Consider the following 23,143-nt stretch of genomic DNA (forward strand, 5'->3'; position numbering starts at 1 on the left):
TGATAGAAGCCATCAAGAATGGCTATGCAGATGATGATACAGTAGCTGGCTACCTTGCAGAACTTGACGGGAAGACCATGAAGCATATCACCGTGAGAGAAGGGCTGATTTATTATAAGCAAAGGCGACTGTATGTTCCAGAATCCAGCGGCAGGAGGACTACGAAGGGATCTTTTGAGAGATATCATGACACCTTGTGGGCTGGACACCTAGGGCAGTTGGCTTGATCCTTTTAGTGGTCATACATGAGAGAGATGTGGATGTGTATGTCTGCACGTGCAATGTGTGCTTGCAGGACAGCGCGTATCGGCAAAGGAGTGCTGGTCTATTGAGGCCACTCGAGATTCCAGAGTGGCCATGGGAATCCATTTCAATGAATTTCATCACTTGTTTGCCCCCATCCGGCGAGTACACGGGGATCAATGTTGTGGTGGATCTATTGATAAAGTTTGCTCACTTCATTCCCATAAGTTCTCCATGTGAAGCCAAGGATAGAACACTTTTCTTTTTTCAAGTTTGTTTTCAAATATCATGGGCTTCCACGAGAGATCATCAGCGATAGGGACTCTAGGTTCACAGGACATTTCTGGAGTAATCTTTTTGCACTTGCAAGGACAACCTTGAGGTTCAGCTAGTCTTTTCATCCAGAGACGGACGGTCAGACGGAGCGTGTGAACCAGATCTTGGAGGATTACTTGAGGCACTATGTTCAGTTGGACCAGAGAGATTGGTCAAAGTTCTTGGATGTGGCTGAATACTCTTACAATTCTCATTGCCATGGTTCGACGGGATTTTCAGCTTTTTAGCTGGGCTGTGGCTATCAGCCTTTGTCACCCGGAGATCTTGCCGCACAATCGGTGGTGACGATTGCACATGCGAGAGGAGGGTTCTCGGAGACTTGGCGGAAGCGGCTGCAAGGAGCTAGAGCTTCTTTGGAGAAAGCCCAGAAGAGGTACAAGAAGTATCCAGATCGCAAAAGAAGACACGAGGTGTTTTCTCTAGGTGAGAAGGTTTACTTGAAGATGGATCCATGGCAATTTGAGTTGCCTCAGGGAATGATGGACCGCCTTGCGAGGCGGTATGGTGTTCCATTCCGGATCATTGAAAAGACCAGTGATTTGGTCTACGGGCTAGAGTTGCCCATTCATATACATGTGCATCCAGTGTTTCATATTACTATCTTCGTGCGGCGCCAAAGGATCCTGATCCACACGGGGTGTGGTCAACACAGGACTGGCTTCGGTGCTAGACAAAGGTGGTGATTTTCAGGTGGAGCAGATTTTGGAGCACAAGGTTTGGTGGAACCAGTTTGGTCCCAATCGTACTTACGTTTGCAGGCAGAAAGATAAAGGCCCGAGTGAGGACTCCTGGTAGAAGGCTTCGACATTGAAGAGATTTGAAGAAATCGTGAACTTGGTACAATTCTCAGTATGCTCTCCTCCGACCTCGGAGGGAGTACAGAATCGAGGGGGGTAATGTGACGAGGACGCTTGTCTTGTGAGGTTATCATGGTGACGACCCGGAAGCCCGCACACCAATGGACAAGAGTGTGGGAGACTTGTTGTGTGCAGAGGTAACTCATACATGGATTTCAGGCCTCGTGTGTGTAGACAAAGACACGCACAATGGACTGGGTGTGAATGAGTTCTTAGTAGAGCTCACTTACACCTTAATAGACTATGTTAATGTGGAGACGTTAATCTAAAGCCCCACGACCATGTGAAAGGAACCACATGGTCAGCGCCTATGTATGGGCAAGGGGTGCCACGACGGTTACTAAAGGGGAAGCATCTTCTAGCAAGGGGCAAAGTAGAGCACGTCACAAATCAACAAGGCGATAATCAGCAAGCAAATATCCAGGTATGCATAGCAGCGTGCTAGTGCTTACGTCAGGAGAGTGCAAGGGGGAGCGTGTATGTGTATATGCACGGTTGGCTATGCTGTCTCCAAGATTGTGAAGTGCAGGTCTTGTTGAAGCGTAGGAACAAAGAGCTTTGTGTGGTCCGAGATTGAAGTGCAAGTCGTGAAGCGGAGTCGGATTGCAGAGGCGGGTCGAAGACGACAAGTGCGGGCCACAACTGCATGGTACTGGCTTTCTTCTACAGCGAGTTCTCACCCGCGAGGCATCCCTTAGAGTCATATTGCATGTGTGCAATGAAGTGGGAGTATTCGTTGTATTATTATCGCCTTGCTGGTTCATGGCGTGCTCTCCTTCACCCCTTGCTAGAAGTTGCCGCCCCTTTAGTAACCTTTGTGGTGCCCCCTCGCCCATACATAGGTGTTGACCATGTGGTTCCTTTCACATAGTTATGGGGTTTCAGATTAACGTCTCCACATTAACCTGGTCCAAGTATTACTTGAACCCATTAAGGTCTAAGTGAGCTCCACTAAGAACCTCATTCACACGCAGCCCACCGTGCGTGTCTTCATCTACACACACAAGGCTTGAATTTCATATACAAATCAAGTCTGCACATGAACAAGTCTCCCACACTCCTATCCATTGGTGTGCAGGCTTCCAGGGCATCATCTTGATAATCTAGCTTTTTCCTTCTCGGCCTCAGTTGCTAATCTAGCTTTTTTTAGCTAATATTCTAGCTAATATTCTCGTAGGTGCTAGCCTCCATCATGGCTGAGTTTGCCCTACACCTCTGGAGGTGATAGAAACTGAGCTTGTTGGTCTCTATATAAAGTGTGTCTCGTGGTTTCGGACAAAATTGTTTATATTAGATCCTGCACCTGTTCTTGGGCGCTAATGACATGAGTAGGGATGTCGTAGCACAGAGTCCAGGCTATGCATGATGGAGTTGATGATCTTTTACTACATGATTGGACAGTCTCTGAAGTAAAGCTCGCATTGTTAAAACCCTAAGATCTCTCTAGATAATTGTTATGCATAAACATGCATAAATCAGGCATAAACTCAACCACCCAACCACCCCCGAGCCCAAGGGATGCACACATGAATAAAGAATGAAATACATCATACCTCTACCTTGATGTCCCATACCATCAAGAGGTATAACTCCAATCCAATAGCATGTAGCTAAAGTGTGAAATGGTAGAAGAGTAGATATGAACCTCTACAAAGAGAGCATAACATAGCCTTGGCCTCATGGAGCCCAAACCTCCAAGCCCCCAAGCTCCCTTGAGTGTGCCCCATGCCCCTATTATATAGGAGGGCCCTCAAGTGACTCTTGACTTTCCATTCCTCATGTGTGACCCTTGGATGCCTGACCCTAACCTTAAACCTTAAGGTTAGTCCTAACCCATGCTCCACTAGAGCTTGTTCCCATGCTCCCATGCTCACAAGCCTAATGTGGGTTAGCCTCCTAGTATATGCACACATAATGTGTATATAACATAGAGCACATAATGTACATATAACATACTTCCCCTCTCTCAAAACATTGCACTCTTGCAATGAAAAGAAGGAGAACTGCGCTGAACAATCTCAACCGACTCCCAAGTCGAATTCTTAATTTCCCTATCTTTCCACCTTATTTTAACCTCAGGGATTAGTCAACTACAAAGTTTCCTTTCCCTGAATTCAAGTACCTTATCAGGTTCATGTGGAACATAGGATAATTCATCGACTTCAACGAGTTCTTGAGGAGTAACAGTGTCATCCTCACCTCCCAGTTTCCCTTTCAATCTATCGATATGAAAGACTGGATGAACTCTAACAATTGGAGGTAGTTTTAGTTCATACGCAACCGTGCCAATCCGATATATAACTCGAAATGGACCACAATATCTAGGAGATAAATTCGAGCATTTTCCCATTGACAAAGTCTGAGAATCTTTAAGAACATTAAAATAAACCAACGCTCCTGGTTCAAAAGACCGAGATGAGCGTCCCCTATCAGCATAAATCCGTGCCCTATCATGAGCACTCCTGATAGAATCCCGAGCTTCGGTCAGGATTTCCTACATATCACGCAAGAAATCCCTCGATGCATCAAGCTCGATGTCCTTAAGACCGACATCAATAGGTGCCCTGGGTTAATACCCATACATAAGTATGCACGGACTAAAACCAATAGCCGTATATTTAAAACTGTTATAGGCAAATTCCATCATTGGAAGATATTTTTCCCAATATGATGATTTTCTAGAGACATATGCACGAAGCATATCCTCTACAATCTGATTCATACACTCTGTTTGCCCATCAGACCGCGGATGATCAGAGTAATTCACATTCAAAGTAACTTTCTCATTGTAAACCATTCGGAATAAAGTAGGAAAACATGACATTATAACAACAGAAACCAGGGATTCATCGGCGCCCCGACATACCCACATCTGCATATGGAATAATCGACGTCTCGATTTACCCATATCAACATAGAGAGTCATCAACGTCTCGATGAGTCACATATATCCATCCGTAAACCTATCAGGTTGATTGTGTAAATCACCTAAAGTACGGAACTAGAGAAAGAAATGCCAACAAAGGAAGAATCCAAATTTCCTTATCCGAACACAACAAGATAAACTTGTTTGAACTCTAAAGAAAGAGATTTCAACAAGTGAAAATGCCCACGAGATTTCCCTCATCAAAACATGTAGGCTATAGATAAAAGAAGTTTATCTAGATAATGCCCACACTATAACTTCTAGTGAATTTAGAAAATAAGATTGTCTATGAATGTTGAGGTCAACATGCTAAGTGATGTAAGCAAAGCAACAATCTTGAGTCCAAATTATCCCATAAGATAATATATGTGAGGGATCCCTAGCGTCCCATACCACCATGATACCACCCATACATACCTTAACAATTTGAAACTCCCTAGTATGCCGTCTAGGAAAATATGAATAAAATCCTGTTAAAAAGGAATAAGATGGCCTTATCCAGACTTTCACATACTAAAACCTGTCTCTATATACTTGAGACTACATCAAGGAATAAATCCTTCTGAGTACATCATTAGAAAAGAAATTGAATTATCGGCGCCTTTCTAATGATAACTACCCAAAACACAATAAAGTTAGGGTAGGAAAATAACTCACCTAGATATATAAGTAACTAGGTATCCGAGTTGGAATATATACAAGAGTACAAGAAATATACTCCAAAATTACGTGCAAAAAACGAAGGCAAATGCTACCTTCAAAGCACATGTAATTATTCAAAAGATCAAAAGATCCTTATAAAAGCATGGATAAAAGCATAGAAGCTCCTTAAATCCATAAAAACCATAGTTGATCATAAAAATCAATGCATACCATCTAATGGACATAAATCATGCCAAAAGAAGCATTTAAATTGGTGGCCAACTCATCAATCCGGAGTATATGAACGTTATATTGTTCAAATAAAACTCCAAAGTAAGAAAGTGAAACACGTGTGTGTAGCACTCAATAAGAAAAACCCCTAGACACAAGTGATCTAGGCAAAACCTGATGAGTCCTTGTAAAACTTGGAAAACATCCAATAGAAATCCACCAAAACAAACCGATCAACTAATCCATGATAGACTTTGTCTTAGGCTTAAGAAATTAAGCACAATCCACACTTTAATAAGTGCAAAATAAATTATCATGGAAAAGTGTCAAAGGTGAAACACACTTTGAACGAAAATTATAGCCAAATCAAGGAACATGTCCAAAAAGAATGGCTAAACAATGGTCAAAAATCATGAATACATCGTTTAGAATTAATCCAAACATAAATATCCATTAATACGAGGTATAATCGTATTAATAATATGCGAATAACACGCATCTATCTAATGTCAGCACGAGAAAACGTACTTCAACATTAAATAACCCTCGAAAATATTAAATTCTCGAGAAAAAAAATTATCATGATTTTTTTCTAATTTTCCCAAATTTATAGGGCCTCAAAATATAATAATTTTGAATTCCACCAAACCTATCTCATGGCATTCCAAACCTATATTTTTCCAGAAAATTTTTAGCAATTTAATTTGCCAAAATACCATTGATATTTTAAAAATACCAATTTTTAGGATTTCTAAAAATAATTTCTAGAAATTTCCTAATTTTCCCTGAGAATCCCATCGTTCACGAAATTTCCAATTTCGCCCGACAATTCTCAAATCCAATGAAAATTTTCAATTTTAATGGATTTTTCTAATTTTCTGGGTCAAAAAATATATTTTTAAAGGAATTTGAATGGTCACGGGCGCCCGAATGGACACACCACATGCCAAACACCAACCCCACATTTTCCAAAATTTAAAATAACCTTTGTCTAATTTTCCACTAATTTTCATGAATTTTTTGAAATTTTTAATCAACCCCGAACGCATTTAGAATACGAACGGTCAAAAAATTTCGGAATTCCAACGGTTTTCCCGGAATACGGAAAGCCAAAAGTTTTGGGAAAATGAAAAGACAAAAAAAATTCGGAATGTGAAAGGTCAAAGGTTTCCGGAATACGGAAGGTCAAAAGTTTTTCCGGAATTCGGAAAGCCAAAAGGTTTTGGGAAAACGGAAAGCCAAAGGTTTTCCGGAAGATGAAAAGCCAAAATTTTTCAATAAAAAATTTCCAGGAATTTTCATGGATTTTTTTTCCTCAAATCCCAAATTTTTCTGTAATTTTCAGGCTTTTTCCAAGCTTTTTTCTGAAATATATTCAAAAGCTTTTTTTTTAAATAAAAAACTCATTTTTTAAAAAAAAATGAAAAAATAAGCTTTTTAGCTTATAACTTGGTTTTGATTTTTTTAGGGGGGAGGGCGTTTTTCCGCCGGCGGCTGCTGCGCAGCCCCCCCCCTCCCGTCGACTGCGCGTAAGACAGAGAGATGGATTTCTCTCTTCTCTCCACCCTCTCCACCCTCTCCTCTCCCTTTCCAACTTTCTACTCCCATCTCTCTCTCTGTTAATCTGTTAATCAGAGAGGTTATCTTAATCTTTGATTAAGATTTTTAATTAAACTCCTAATCATAATTAACATTAATTATGATTAATGTTTAATTTAAAAATTTCCTTTTTAAGAGAAATTTCATGGAAAAATGAAGGAAATATCAGATTTGAGAGACGGAGAGAGTCCCACGCACACGGGAGAGCATCTCATGCATCAACATGCTGTCCCCTACTGAATTTCAGTAGAAATTGACAGAAATTTGATTGCATTCCCGCGGAAAAAACCCGCAAAAAATGTATAAAAATACATTTTTAATCATAAAAATGCTCAAAAAATTCCTAAAAAATTAGGAAAAAATTTCTAAAAATTCTAGAAATTCAGGGAATCCATCCTACAAAAATATCCACCATAAACTTTATGGTATTTTTGTAAAAAATTTCATTAATGCTCGATTTTAACCATAAAAAATAGGGAAAAATAGCATTAACTCACGGTATTCCCCCGCAACGTCGATTCGTCCATTGAATTGAAGTACCACACGTTCCAATCACCATAACGATGATCCATGTGCATTTCATCAACACAAATCAACAAAAAAATAACATTTTATTAGTAAATATTAAAATTTACTAAAAAAAATCAACAATTAAATAGAGATTGCTCTGATACCACTGTTAAAACCCTAAGATCTCTCTAGATAATTGTTATGCATAAACATGCATAAATCAGGCATAAACTCAACCACCCAACCACCCCCGAGCCCAAGGGATGCACACATGAATAAAGAATGAAATACATCATACCTCTACCTTGATGTCCCATACCATCAAGAGGTATAACTCCAATCCAATAGCATGTAGCTAAAGTGTGAAATGGTAGAAGAGTAGATATGAACCTCTACAAAGAGAGCATAACATAGCCTTGGCCTCATGGAGCCCAAACCTCCAAGCCCCCAAGCTCCCTTGAGTGTGCCCCATGCCCCTATTATATAGGAGGGCCCTCAAGTGACTCTTGACTTTCCATTCCTCATGTGTGACCCTTGGATGCCTGACCCTAACCTTAAACCTTAAGGTTAGTCCTAACCCATGCTCCACTAGAGCTTGTTCCCATGCTCCCATGCTCACAAGCCTAATGTGGGTTAGCCTCCTAGTATATGCACACATAATGTGTATATAACATAGAGCACATAATGTACATATAACACGCATGTTGTGTAATGTTGTCTTGCTTGCTTTGAAAATTGTAGTAGCTAAAATAGTAACAAGTTTGCAACTTGCTTTGTAGATGATACGTAGGTCGTAGACATGAGGTAGGGACTCCGAGAAGGAGAGGGGAAAGGACTCTGGCTCACCACCCAACCGTAGAGAGATCATGACATAATGATGCCCTAGGCCGTATATATAGCCATGCCTGCCCGCATGTCCACACTGGTCGGCCGTCCGGTCGTCCGGGCTATCTCTCACCCCTGAACCCTAGCTACTGTCCGAGACGCACTCCTGAGTGCTCACTGTCCAGACACCTAGCAGCTAGTGTGAGTCCAGCCTCCCGCTACTATAGGATACGTGACATTACCTCCCCCTTTAAAAAAGAGTTTTCGTCCACGAAAACTATAGTCAAGAATAAAACACTCCAAAGTTTTTCCTTGCCAGCTTTGGTAACTCCAAAAACCACCCTGGCTAAGAAGAGTACAAAGATACTAGAAGCACAACTGATAACTCAAAACTAGTTGGTTTGAAATTTCACTTGAGCACATACTTCAAGTAGTATCCCCCCCCCCCCCCCCCCCCCCCCCCGATTGTGAATGGAACACGATCGACTAGGGTACGGACTGTGTCGAAACTTTGTGGATACTCACGTGACTGCCACAAAGATACTTTTCGACAATACTAGTCTAAAGATTTGCTAACAAAGTTAAGTAACCTGACAAAGTAAATGTATGGTCATAAATCCTAAGTAACTGTTAAAGAGTGGTATCCCTATCAAGACTATGTAAGTAGGCAGACCATACATTTGACAGATATCTTTGCTGCCTAGCCAATTTAGGCATTCAAACAAATAGTCTTGAATTTTGATCGGTAAATCTGGTACTCTACGATCCCAAAACTGTCTCCCAGAAGGAAGACACACCTCATAGGTGTGATCGCTAGGCACCGTTGTGATCTTCAGCTTCTGCACCAAACGATGGTTAACAAAGTTGTGTGAACTACCAAGATCCAACAGTATATGAACTGGTTGCCCTTTGATTTCTCCATAAACGCGGAGAAGATCATTGGGACCGAATACTACGGAACTAAAATTACAATCTACACAAGTAATTGGACGATGCAATACGTTAACAGAAATACCTGTAAGGTCCGCCATATGTGCCGCCTTTACCTTCTACTGCGGTGATTGCTTCGATTTCTCGCCCCTCTTGGGACAATTGGCATGCGTATGCCCTTGTTCACAAGTGAAGCCACGTCCCTGTTTCTTGAGGCGAAGAATAAAGCCGCGCCTTCTTTGCTGCCGCAAAAGCAGAGGCTATCTTGTCAAATCGCGAGGAGAAATTCGGCAGAAGTCCCGTGATGAGGTTGCGAATTTGATTAAGAAGTAGCGATTGACTTGTGGTGATCTTGGCTTCCAACGACGCGGCGAATTCTTCAATATCAGCACGTGTGACGTAGTCAATCCTCATCCGTGGGGTCGGGTAAAATCTCGTTGGGGATCGACGTAGCGTCCTCTTGCGCGAAAGACATGATGTGCGAGATGTGTGTGCGAAAAAACACTGCGATAGAAGAAGAATTCTAGAGAGAAAATGTCGCGGCTGCGATGTGCGCGAAGACTACAACACGAGACCGGCGGGAGCGCGAGGGAGGATGGGGAGAAGTGAGGGGCATGGTTCACTTTAAAGAACCCCCCAAAAGCTGTAAAAGCTAAAGCTTAAAAGCTTTAAAAGCTGGAGTGTTAAAAGCTTGGTCAAAGTTTTTTTTTTTTTTTTTTTTTGAATCAGATATTGGAGGATATGCTTCGTGCATATGTCTCTAAGAAGCAGTCTTCATGGGAAGATTACCTTCCTATGGTAGAGTTTGCTTATAACAGTGCTACGCATAATACGAGTACTGGTTACAGTCCTTTTAGGCTTATGTACGGGTTTCAACCCAAATCTCCTGTAGCAGTGGGATTCGCGGGACTCACTAATGAGGCAGCAAAAAATTTCTTGCAAGACATGCAAGAGATGTTACAATTTGCTCGCCAATCCATTAGGAGTGCACAGGATCGAGATAGATTCTATGCAGACAGACATCGTTCACCTCGAGAGTTCTCGGTAGGAACGATGGTCTACTTGCGAGTTCCAAAGGATTGAGAGACTCTGTCTACAGGACGGGTTAGAAAATTATCCCCCACATATTGTGGTCCTTTCCGCGTTATTTGTCGGATTGGTCCGGTCGCATATGAGATTGCGTTACCGTCCCATGTTCGTGTTCATCCAGTCTTTCATATCAGGCGATTGAGAGGCTTTGGGTGGCGCAGATCAGTTGGTTTCTCCTCAGGATCTCGCATCGGTCGAAGATTTATCTTTTGTACCGCATGAGCCAGAGCGGATTCTTGGGTTTCATGAAAGGATGCTTAGAAATAAGCTCATCACGGAATACAAGATCAAGTGGCAAGATCGGATCGAGGAAGATTCTACATGGGAGTCGCTGCATACTCTTCAGAGGTATTTCGTGATTTTCTTAGGAGCTCAGCCCTAGTCCAGTGCAGGCTAGGGGGGGCCTAGGACTAGGAGGTAGGCAGATTGGCAAGCTGGGCTTCGGACGACTTGATGGGCGGGCGGCCACTTCTGAAGGCCCAACCCTTTTAGTATAAAAGGGTGGGCAGGTCATCAATTGACACATCTTCGTGCAGTCTTTTGCAGTGCAGAGCACGGAGGAGCGATCATGGAGCCTGGATCTAGCGTGGACGCGCGTGTGCTACACATGCAGCTGAGACCGACAGCAGCCTTGGGCTCTAGTGGAGCACTCGCAGTGGTATGGGACGCCGCGAGGGCATGGTCTAGTTGGATGTGCGTTCTAGGAGCTCAAATTGTGGCTCGGGGGACGATGATCTACGATCATGCTCGGCATGCGATCATCGTATGGTTGGGAGGTGAGTCAGGCCTGCACCCCCTATAGATTCACGTGTGTGTTGGTTGTGTTTTGTAGGTGTTCGTGGCGGAGATGAGGGCATGGCGAGACGATCCTAGTCGGGTCTTGACAACCCATCCGAGAGATCGCAATGCTCTACGAACTGCGGAGAAAATCTAGCAAACTAAAATGTTGAGAAGAACAGCGACCGATCCCTGATGATAAAAAGTAAAGGACTAGGTGCAGATCAACTTGAGAGAACATTGTAGAAAACTGTGAACCAGGCACCCACATAGGTGATCTCAACCCAATTCTTTGCAGACATTAACTAACTGTATACATAGCATAGCAAAGGGGTCATAGCATAGAAGCACAAAAGGGTACCATTTCTATGCACGAAAAACTTTGGCAGTATTTGTAATCTCTCGAGTGCTCACAGAGTGTGAAAAAACAGACAGTCATGAACTAAACTACAAATGGGAAATAATACACAAATTATGATACTCATAAGAATGTATACCAAAACCTAGCCTCAAAGGCACCGACTTGTAGGTATGTGAAAAGTGTATGCCCAAGAGCCACCACAAAATTATCGTGTAGCCACATGAGCGTATGGTATCAACCACAAACATTTTGGCACTCTTGCATGAAGCAAGCTACTAGTGCAAAGACATGCTCAACTTAGGATAAGATACTCATAATGTATCCTATGCCAACATGCATACCTTGAGACGAACAGACTGGCATACTTACAAAGGAAACCTTGACTCACATGCACAAACTCATCACGACAGCAGGCCGCTATACACTCTCACAAACTACTAGTGCCAAGCAAGCAACAGGCTGCAAAATTTTAGGCACTGTGAGTGATAAAAGAGATATACTGACAAAAACTCATAGAAGAGCATATGAGCATAACACGTAAATGATGCTTGGCGGCCCATAACTCTCAAGGAGCCAAGGTTGCCCTTTTTGCTACTACAATAAGTCCCATAAGATAGACCTATGGACCATACCAATCTTAAAAAAAATAAACTGGCAGGCACCTGGAGCCCTATTTTTAGCAATTTTAGAGAGAGAGAGTTCTTTTTTTGCTTGGAGAGCACTCCAAATTGGGACACCTCCTATTGGGGCTGATTTCTGACCTTCCACTTAGCCTTTGGGCACCCTTTGGTCCAGGTTCCACCCCTCCTGCCCATGGTTCCAACCAAATGAAAAAATCTATCCTCATTGGACATGGTCTTATATGAAGCATAAGGGCTTGGAAAGCTTCTATGCACTCCGGAATCGAGCCTCTGTGTTTGAGGTTGTCAAGAGATTGCCTGGCCTTCCACTCTGCATTCATTGGGAGAAACTACTTCTAAACTGCTCCATTCATGTCATCCCATGTAGAGATGGTGAAGGTATTCCTCCTGTTGAGAACATCCTCCTCATAGTTTCTCCACCAAAGCTTGGTGTCTTTACTCAAATGCCGATGCATGAAAGATCTTATCGGCCTCTGCAGCCAGATTTGCGCTCTTGAAGAACTGCTCACAAGCGTACAGGAAGTTCTATACATTCTTCGCCTCCCGTGTGCCATCATACGCCTCTAATACCCCTTGTTGGCGTACTAGGCTTTGCTTTAACCTCCACTTCCAATTCAGCAATCTTAATCTTCCATCTGCCATCTGTCTATTCAAGACCGCCACTTCCATCACTGCATTTGAATGAGCTGCTTCCAAACAAATTATCTCCTGCTTGAAAGCATTTGTACTCTGCTCAAGAGTACTCAGCCTCCTCTCCAGGTGTAGTATTTTCGTCCTTGTAGGTATCCGTGGCGGTGTTTGGCTCCCCCGAGCCAAGATGGGTCACCGGTGGTGGACCGACCTCCTACTCCTCTTGTATCTCTGCTTCGCCTGCCTCTTCTCCATGCGTAGAATCAAGATCTTCTTTTTCCATTATCTAGAGCATGATCTCTTGTTGGCCCAAAGCTTGTCCTGCTCTGATACCACTGTAATCCGGTTCACTTTGCACTCTCACTTTTCTCCAAAAAGGTACCTGCTTCCTCACCGAGTTGAACCTAAAGCTCCTCAACCTGCTAGTCCTCCACACTAGACGTCAAGCCAACATACCTAGAGCTCTCTCCATCCCATTCATCATTACGACTCCATACTTCAATATGTCAAACATACTTCAACAAGTTGAGAACACAGCATCATAGCATCACATAGACCAATCAACAAGGGCCACACCCTTTCCCATGTGCACGGACAACTTCACTATTGAGTACCCCTTTAATTACATGGCAACATAATATTACAATGAATACTGCCACTTCATTGCACTCTTGCAATATAACTCTGAGGGATGCCTCGCGGGTGAGGACCCGCTGTAGAAGAAAGCCAGCACCTTGCGGGTGTGGCCCGCACTTGTCGTATTTGAACCACCTTTGCAATCTGACTCCGCTTCATGACCTGCACTTCAATCTCGGACCACACAATTATCTTTGTTCCTGCGCTTCAACAAGACCTACACTCCACAAGCTTCTGCATTCATGCACAAACTGGAAATTCCTGTTGCCGAGAGCGTGCAAGGTCACAGCATACCCAGCCGTGTGTGCACACACGCCGCCCCTGTGCACTCTCCTTATGTAAACACTAGCACGCTGCTATGCATACCTGATTATTCGCTTGCTGATTATCGCCTTGCTGATTCGTGGTGTGCTCTCTTTCGCCCCTTGCTAAAGATGCCACCTCTGCAGTAATTGTCGTAGCGCCCCTTGCCCATACATAGGCGCTGATCATGTGGTTCCTTTCACATAATCGTGGGGCTTTATATTAACGTCTCCATATTCACCTAGTCCATGTATTCCTTAAACCCATTAAGGTCTAAGTGAGCTCTACTAAGACCCCATTCACACGCAGCCCACTGTGCATGTCTTCGTCCACACACACAAGACCTGAAGTCCATGTACAAGTCACATCTGCACACGAACAAGTCTCCCACACTCCTGTCCATTGGCGATCATGATGACCTCGCAAGACCAGCGTCCTCGTCACATTCCCCCCCTCAATTCCAGACTCCCTTCATCTGAGGTCGGATGAGAGGATACTGAGAATTGTACAAGTTCACAATTTCTTCAAATCTCCACAACGTCGGAGCCTTCTGTCACGAGTCCTCACTCCAGCGTTTATCTTTCCACTTGCAAAGGAAAGTAGGATTGGGACCAAACTGGTTCCACCAATCCTTGTGCTTCAAAATCTGCTCAGCTGAAAATCACCACCTTTGTCCTGCACCAAAGCCAGTCCCCTATTGACCACAACCCTGTGTGGATAGGGATCCTTTGGCGCTGCACGAAGCATGGAAATATCAAACATTGGATGAACATGTGAAGACAAGGGAGCTGACCATGATAGTAACCACCCAACCATGTCCTTATATAGCCCCTAGCCGGCCCCTTGGCCCTTTCACATGTGACGTTTCACACATAAGGACACCCACCTAGCATGCATGGTCGGGCAAACCGTGTCCGAGGACCCTTGTCTTCACATTTTTACCCTACCCCCGCCCCCGGAAAAATGTTTTTATCCTCAAAAACAAAAGGTAGGGAAGTAGTATGGAGACATTCTCCCGAGTGAAACCCTCTTCAAGTCTATCTTTCCACTTAATTTATGGGCATCTTGACCCCTATATACTTTAGTATTGTGAGCGGTCCACAATGCAACTCAAACCATATCAAAACGCTCTTCAAGAAAGTCCTTAGCTTGGTGCACTTTCTCTGTGGCTAACTCCACCGAAATTGGGGATCTAGGTTGATGATCATACATAAGCATGAACGAACTAAGCCGTGCAGTCATGCTTTGCACTGTTGGAAGCAAATTCTAAAATGGGCAAGTAGTCTTTGTCACAATTGTGACGTACGTATGTACTTGATTGTCTCATTGCTATCACAGATACGAAGAATGCTCAACCACATGGACCCCTGTCCTCGAAAGGATGCACCCCTTCACCTCAAAGCCATGCCTCTTCATCGAATAGCCACGTCCCTTCGACGATTGGCTACATCCCTTCGCAGATGGTCATGCCTCTACATCAAAGCGACACACCCTTTAGCCTAAAGTTGTACCCTTTGGTCTAAGAGTCATGCCTATTCGTCATAGGACATGTCTCTTGGTGGTGTCTCTTCGCTACCTATAAAGGAGCGCCTTGTATACACATTCCACTCGATCAGGTAGCCAATCCTGAACTTAAGTTGCTATACAAATTAATAACCACTGCACAACACAAAAAGATAGACATCAAGCTACCCGACCCATATAATGGTCGCCGTGACAAGCGGCTCATCGACCAGTGGTTGTACCGCATGGAGGTTTATTTCACAAACACAGATTTGCCTGAAGACCGTAAGGTGGCTTTGGCCAGCACCTTATTAAAGGACACTGCCTTCCTTTGGTGGCGACGAAGGATTGCGAACGGCAAACAAACTCCAACGTGGGATAAGTCCCGACGCGCGCTGTGCAAGGCCTTTGAGCCAGCAAGTGCAGATTTCCACGCCCGGTCCTCTCTCCGCCGCCTGAGCCAAACTGGCTCCATGGCCGCGTATATCTGAGAGTTTCAGAAACTGACTCTGGAGATAGAGACTCTCAGTCCCTCCGACCAGCTACATAGCTTTGTCAACAGGCTCGAACCCACGATTCAAGATGAAGTTCACAAATTCAATCCTGCCACCCTGGACGAGGCCATTTCCTATGTTGAGCGTATCAGTGACTACCGGCGACGGCCTCGGAACTCTGCCCCTGGCGCACGTTCCTCTCAACGGCCTCGACCAAATGGCAATAACCAGGCTCCGCGCTCAAATGCTGGACAACCAGCCCACGCCCAAGCAACTCTGGACAACAATTTTTCCGGCCGCGTTTTTCTGGAAATGCTGCCGCGTCAAACTCAGGTTCTCAAACGGCGCGCTTCTCCGGCAATAGCAATAACAATAACCGTGATCGGTCCAGACCTGATCATCGCAGAAATGATCGACGCGACTCCAGGCGCGATAATTCTTCAGGGCAACAAGCTTCTACTTCGGCTTCTTCCTCTTCTCACCCTGGCCGCCCTAGTCTTTGCACCATATGTTCTGGCGACCACAGGTGGTATGAATGCCCTCAGCACCCGAAACCCTCCAGTACTCGGCGCAATTCACAGATTGATTGTCCTCCTGCCAAGCATGGTACACCTCCAGTCTTGGACAAAGGCAAGCAGCACGCTTGTGCAGTTCATGTATCCACCGACGTTAGTTCCTTGATGTTGAATGCTCGCAGTAGTCATCCTGTTCATCAAATAATAATTTTGATGACATTACCCCCTTCTTAAAATCATAGTTATCCTCAACTATGCCTCTATTTTAAGAAAAAGGAAGCCCATTTGTGCTGGTTGGATCGTAGCACTGTTCCTTTCCGTCTAGTTGGCGAGACTAGAGGGTGTTTAGGAAACACAGCCGTAGCTAAACTGACCTTGAAACATTTGTCCACACCATTGCTATCTTTTTAAACATTTTAAAATATAGCGTGTCCTTTCCTATGAGGTGACAAACCCATAGCTGCTTAGGAGAAAGAATCGTCGCTAAGCTGACAATGGCATCATACTTTGAAACGTACGCATGCAAACATGAAAATATAGAAGGCTAAAAACACAGGTCTGTACAGAGTCGAAGAGTCACGAGCACCATAGCTATGCTCGTTTGAGCGTTGAAACTATTTATGACCGCATCTGTTGCTCATGCGCCCTCTTCGCGGCCTTGCGCTTCTTGGCTCCGGAAGGCATCGACGCAGGCCAAGAACAACATCAAGAAAAGCTCGCATTGTGCATGCAGCCCTACGTTTGCAACGCTTCTTTTTTTGTCTCTCTCAATGTAAATTGCGTCAATTTTAGAGACAACGTTTAACTTTTCTTTTAATTTTGACCAATAAGTCGTGCCAAGTGGAGGTCTTCTCCTTTCAGAATTGGCTGAAAGCTTCTTACGTTGAAAATTGAGAGAGAACCTACATGTCCAATAGAACTATAAGCTGAAAGTCTTTTTACTTCTTTTTAGGCCATAGCGGCTCAAACTTCTGATGAGGTCCTCATTCTTGCACTGTCAAACAAAAGGAGTTTGTACTCTCTCTCTCTCTCTCTCTCTCTCTCACAAAAAACGCAGAACGCAGACTGGTTGTGTGTGTGTGTGTGTTTGGGGGGGGGGGGGGGCATACCTGGGGTGAGGTGGAGATGGGCACGAATAGGATGAGCAGGAGCGCCAGTGTTTGAAAAAAACCGGGGTTTAGTGTATTTTGAACCGGCTACTTTTGCAAAATCCCGGCTAGTTGTTTTAGTCGCAAATCCTTGAAATTTTAGCCTAAAAACCGGCAGGCTTTCAAGTGTGCCCTTTCTTCAGTTAGGAAAAATGCTTTTGGCAAGCCTTGCTCGGCACCAAGGCTCGGGAAAAACTTTTCGTGGAGCTCGCTTTAGATCCTTTTCACCTAGATAGGAGCACGTTATTTACAAATTTGAAAAGGAAAATCCTACATAAATTGAATTTGAGCCGGTTTAAGTTCCTCTCCACCCAAATTTGAGCCAGCCATTTTTCAATTTGAAGAGGTAGATGGCAGAAACCGGCGAGAAAATATTGGACTATTCGAAGGCAACGGTAAGTCGGCGTGAAGCTTCATAGTCTAGAAGGCTTAGACTTACTGGAGGCTATGTCTATGAACATGGCATCTTTGCTTGAATCTGCAAAAAAGGGTTGACGTATAGTAAGCTCAATTCATTGTTGCATTTGACTTTGCTAATTTCATTGTATCAACGATTAGTCTCTGAAAAGGTAGTTTCACTGTGCATAACTATGTGTGTCATTCCTTGCTTGTTTGTAATTCAAACTCGAAAGTGGATTTATAGCTAGATAATTGTTCATTTCGAACGTTTAAGTGGATTGTCTTGTCTTTTGTTGTCTCCATTATAGGGTGCGCATGTCATACTCCGGTTATCATACTTGTATTTTTATTGTCTCCATTATAGTGTGCTCATGTCATACTTGGTTATCTTGGTTTTTGTTGTCTCAATTATAGTGTGCTCATGTCGTACTTAGGTTATAATGGCAATACCTAGAAATGTTGCTTTACAATGTGCAAGCTTGTGTGCCATAGTGATGGACAACCTAATGCTATCTCTTAAAAATGAGGAACTTGGAGAAGTTTGGTTGCATATAGCGAACTCCATATCTTGAGCAACCCAAACAAAGAGCAGGCCACATGAAGCAAGCTTGTTGGGCTTATCCTTGCCTCGAGCAATTTTATGATCAGTTTTTAGTGGGTTCTTACTCATCATCCATGTTTCAAAAGCGACTACGAGTTAGCAGAGAGACCTTCCACTACATATGCGGGAAGGTGGTGCCAATTATGAAACGATGTGACACCCATCTACGTGGCGCAATCAGCTTAGAAAATTGAGTATCCTTGGCTATCCAAAGGCTTGCTAGTGGAACCGGGCTTGAGATTTTAGGAGATTTATATGGGTGTGCAAATAGCATTGCTTGTAAGATTGTGCTTGACTTTTGCAAAGGCTGTAAACATTTCCGGTTTACATGACACGTAAATTGGCCGTCTGAATCTAGGATGTCTCGTTTGGCTGATGATTTTGAAGCACTTCGTGGGGTTCCTTATGTGATTGGGGCAATTGATGGGTCTTACATTCCCATTATCGTAATCTCCTGCACCCGGCTGAAAAACGGACCCAGAACTCGCCTCCGTTGATGTTGAAAAAACGCAGGTCTTCAAAACCTCTTTCCGGCGCGACAAAAACGCAGCCAAGGCCGCCCGAAGACGAGAGCACCACCATTTCTTCGTGATGACGAACCGATCCCCACCAAGGTTACCCCTCTCCTCCCATGATATGGAGAGTGCACATAGGTTGGCCATACTCAATGGCCTACAGAGATTCCCAGCGGTGGGCAGATGGTTTCACTTGCTTTCCGGCACAGACATGGGGCTAGCACAATTGACTATGTCATGGACGGAGAGCTGCGAGTACTCATATGTAGCCTTTTGAGGCAAACGCATGGGCTGATGCCATATTGGATTTTACCCAATGGCCATCTCTGTGTCAAGAATTTTAAGAACACATAAATGCGTGAATAATTGATTTATGAGATAGCTCACATCCAATCCCACTTGTGTTGCTAGGCTTGTTGTTGATTGATTGAGTGTTGCTAGGCTTGTTGTTGATTGATTGAGTGCTCTAGCCTTTCTATCACTCTACTTGTAATTTGATCCTTGAAGTCATCAATAGATCTAGCAAGCTCGTTAAACTTGACATTGCCCTAGGCCGTTGCCATTGCTTACTCCGTCTTGCCCACTCGCCACCCCCTCCCCTCCTACCCTCTCACCCCTAAGTATCATTGATGAAGCTTGCCCTAAAAGGAAAGAAAACATCACAAAAGACCTTGATTCGGAGCAGAAAAAGAGCATGTTCTATAAGCAAGACATCCCTTTGCATCCTAAAGGCACTAATCTAGCTCACCACAGATTGATTGGTTTGCAAAACAGAATGTAGATCAGCAATCTGTACATGCATCTTCACTAGTCCATCTTAATCACATGGTGTTACCAAGGCCAAATATCCTTTCATCGAAGTAAGCACATAGAGAATCCACTCTACCATCTTTCATTTGCAGCAAAAATTTCCTTGCAACACAAACAAGGTAAGGACACATGTTAGAGAGAGAGAGAGAGAGAGAGAGAGAGAGAGAGAGAGAGATTTTTGCAAGCAGCTAACTTCCAGCACTTTAGGGTATTTGTTAGCCATCTCCTAAACATTAGGAATCCCATTCACAACAGACCTTGGGAGATGCCCCAATCTCTTGCAGTCCTACATAGTGTCACCCCATATCACAGTCCGAAACCCCATCAAAATGCTTAACCCCATCAGAAGCATCACACTGAATACATGCTAATGGCTGGACCAAACTATGGACCCCCCACACATACACACAAACATGCCCCAAACTTCCATCCTATATTGGGCTCTAAAATCGTGACATTCTTGCTCTTGTCCCCAATCGGATGAACCCCTCATATAAGGGTGATGTACCCATTGTATCATAAGCAATCCTCGAGACCCAAGGATGGAACCCATTGCATAATTGCCGGACCAAAGGATGGACCCATATTGCATACAATGGGCCCAATTGTGGACCTATCATATAAGCAGTGAAGCCAATGTGGACCCATTTTATAATCGCTGCACACAATTGTGGACCCCTTGCATAATTACAGGACCCAAGTATGAACCCATTGTAGAATGGTTGGACCAAACTATGGACCCCCCACACATACACACAAACATGTCCCATGATACTGCTCTTCCATCCTATTGGGCTCTAAAATCGTGACATTCTTGCTCTTGTCCCAATCGGATGAACCCCTCATATAAGGGTGACGTACCCATTATATCATAAGCGATCCTCGAGACCCAAGGATGGAACCCATTGCATAATGGTCGGACCCACCAAGGATGAACCCATTGTATAATGGTTGCACAATTGTCGACCAAATACGGTGGATCGCTTATATAATGTTGGACCCATTGTATAAGCGGTGGACCCATTCTATAATCGCTGCACCCAATTGTGGACCCCTTGCATAATCACTAGACCAAACTATGGACCCCCCAGACATACACACAAACATGCCCCATGATACTGCTCTTCCATCGTATTGGGCTCTAAAATCGTGACATTCTTGCTCTTGTCCCACAATCGGATGAACCCCTCATATAAGGGTGATGTATCCATTGTATCATAAGTGATCTTCGAGACCCAAGGACAGAACCCATTGCATAATTGCCGGACCCAAGGATGGACCCATTCCATACGATGGGCCCAATTGTGGACCTATTGTAGAAGTAGTGAACCCATTCTATAACGGTTGTACAATTGTCGACCAAATAGGGTGGACCCATTGTGTAGTCGCTGCACACAATTGTGGACCCCTTGCATAATTACTGGATCCAACTATGGACCAATTGTAGAATGGCTAGACCAAACTATGGACCCCCCACACATACACACAAACATGTCCGATGATACTGCTCTTCCATCCTATTGGGCTCTAAAATCATGACATTCTTGCTCTTGTCCCAATCGGATGAACGCCTCATATAAAGGTAATGTACTCATTGTATCATAAGCGATCCTCGAGACCCAAGGATGGAACCCATTGCATAATTGCCGGACCCAAGGATGGACCCATTGCATACGGTGGGCCCAATCGTGGACCTATTATATAAGTAGTGAACCCATTGTATAATTATTGCACACACACGGTGGACCGCTTCTATAATATTGGACCCATGATATTGCTCTTCCGTCCAATTGGGCTCTAAAATCGTGACATTCATGCTCTTGTCCCAATCGGATGAACCCCTCATATAAGGGTGATGTACCCATTGTATCATAAGCGATCCTCGAGACCCAAGAATGGAACCCATTGCATAATGGCCGGACCCAAGGATGGACCCATTGCATACGGTGGGCCCAATTGAGGACCTATCGTATAATGGTTGCACAAACACAGTGGACCACTTATATAATGTTGGACCCATTATATAAGATGTGGACCCGTTGTATAATCGCTGCACACAATTGTGGACCCCTTGCATTATTGCAAGACCCAACTATGGACCCATTGCAGAATGGCTAGACCAAACTATGGATCCCCCCACACATACACACAAACATGCCCTGCCCCATGATACTGCTCTTCCATCCTATTGGGCTCTAAGATCGTGACATTCTTGCTCTTGTCCCAATCAGATGAACCCCTCATTGTATCATAAGCGATCCTCGAGACCCAAGGATGAACCCATTGTATAATGGTTGCACAATTGTCGACCAAATACGGTGGACCGCTTATATAATGTCGGACCCATTGTATAGGCGGTGGACCCATTGTATAATCACTCCACACAATTGTGGATCCCTTGCATTATTGTAGGACCCAAGGATAGACCCATTGCATACAGTGGGCCCAATTGTGGACTTATCGTATAAGCAGTGAACCCATTGTATTATGGCTACACACATGGTGGACCCATTGTATAATGGTTGCACAATTGTCGACCGAATACGGTGGACCACTTATATAATGTTGGACCCATTGTATAATCGCTGCACCAAATTGTGGATCCATTATATAATCACTACACATACACACAAATATGCCCCAAACTACACATGTAGGTTTAGAAACATTGTAAGGAGTGTCATGCGAGGATGCACTCACATAAAACCCCCACACTCACATACGACTTCGATATACCCACACTCACATACGACTTCGATATACCCACACCCACATACTCCAGACACAATGTAGATGGGAATATTTTATCCTTTTTGTGACTATTGTAGGGAATGTTTGTGAGTGTGTGGGATTGCATGAGTGTACGTGAGATTTTGGGCTTTTGGGAGCGCGTAAATATTATGTGATTGTACTATGTGACTTTTGAGCTTGTTGTGCAGCTCCTATGTGCAAACCATACGCGTAAGGGCCGATTCAAGAGCGTTTTCGGTCTCCCTTCTGTGGGGGCATGGGTACAAAGCTGAGGGGAAAACTCTAGCTATTACAGTAGCTTGTTACATAGTAATTGATAAGATCAACGATGTTGCTTATAGGTTGACATTGCCTGATAATTGGAAGATTCACAATGCATTCCATGTGAGTCTTCTAAGGTCTTTTTTGGGAGATGTGCCAGATGGTCACACCGAATATGGATTCACACCAAATATGGTGTGAATCCATATTTGAGATGGTCGCACCAAATATGGTGTGAATCCAAGTCTAAAGCATTATCAGGCAATTCTAATCGGCATGCTCATGGGGTATGCTAGTTAGCACATTAAACATTTTATACAGCAACTAGAAAGATAATCAACTGTACGCTTGCTAGTTAGCATGCAGGAAATGGGTAAGTGATAAGTTCCATACAGGGTATGCTAATTAGCAGACTGCCTAATATGCTAGCTAACACACTGGGTATGCTAGCATATCCAATATGCTAATTAGCATACCCAGTGTGCTAGCTAGCATACTAGGAATGTAATTGTGAATGCTAGCTAGCATCCTGGGTATGCTAATTAGCATACTCGGTATGCTTACTAGCATACTGGGAATGTCTTTGGTTATGCTAGCTAGCATACTGGGT

The sequence above is a fragment of the Cibotium barometz genome, chromosome 23, assembly GCF_041138505.1.
Source record: "Cibotium barometz isolate CiBa-2024 chromosome 23, ASM4113850v1, whole genome shotgun sequence".
Classification (NCBI taxonomy): Eukaryota; Viridiplantae; Streptophyta; class Polypodiopsida; order Cyatheales; family Cibotiaceae; genus Cibotium; species Cibotium barometz.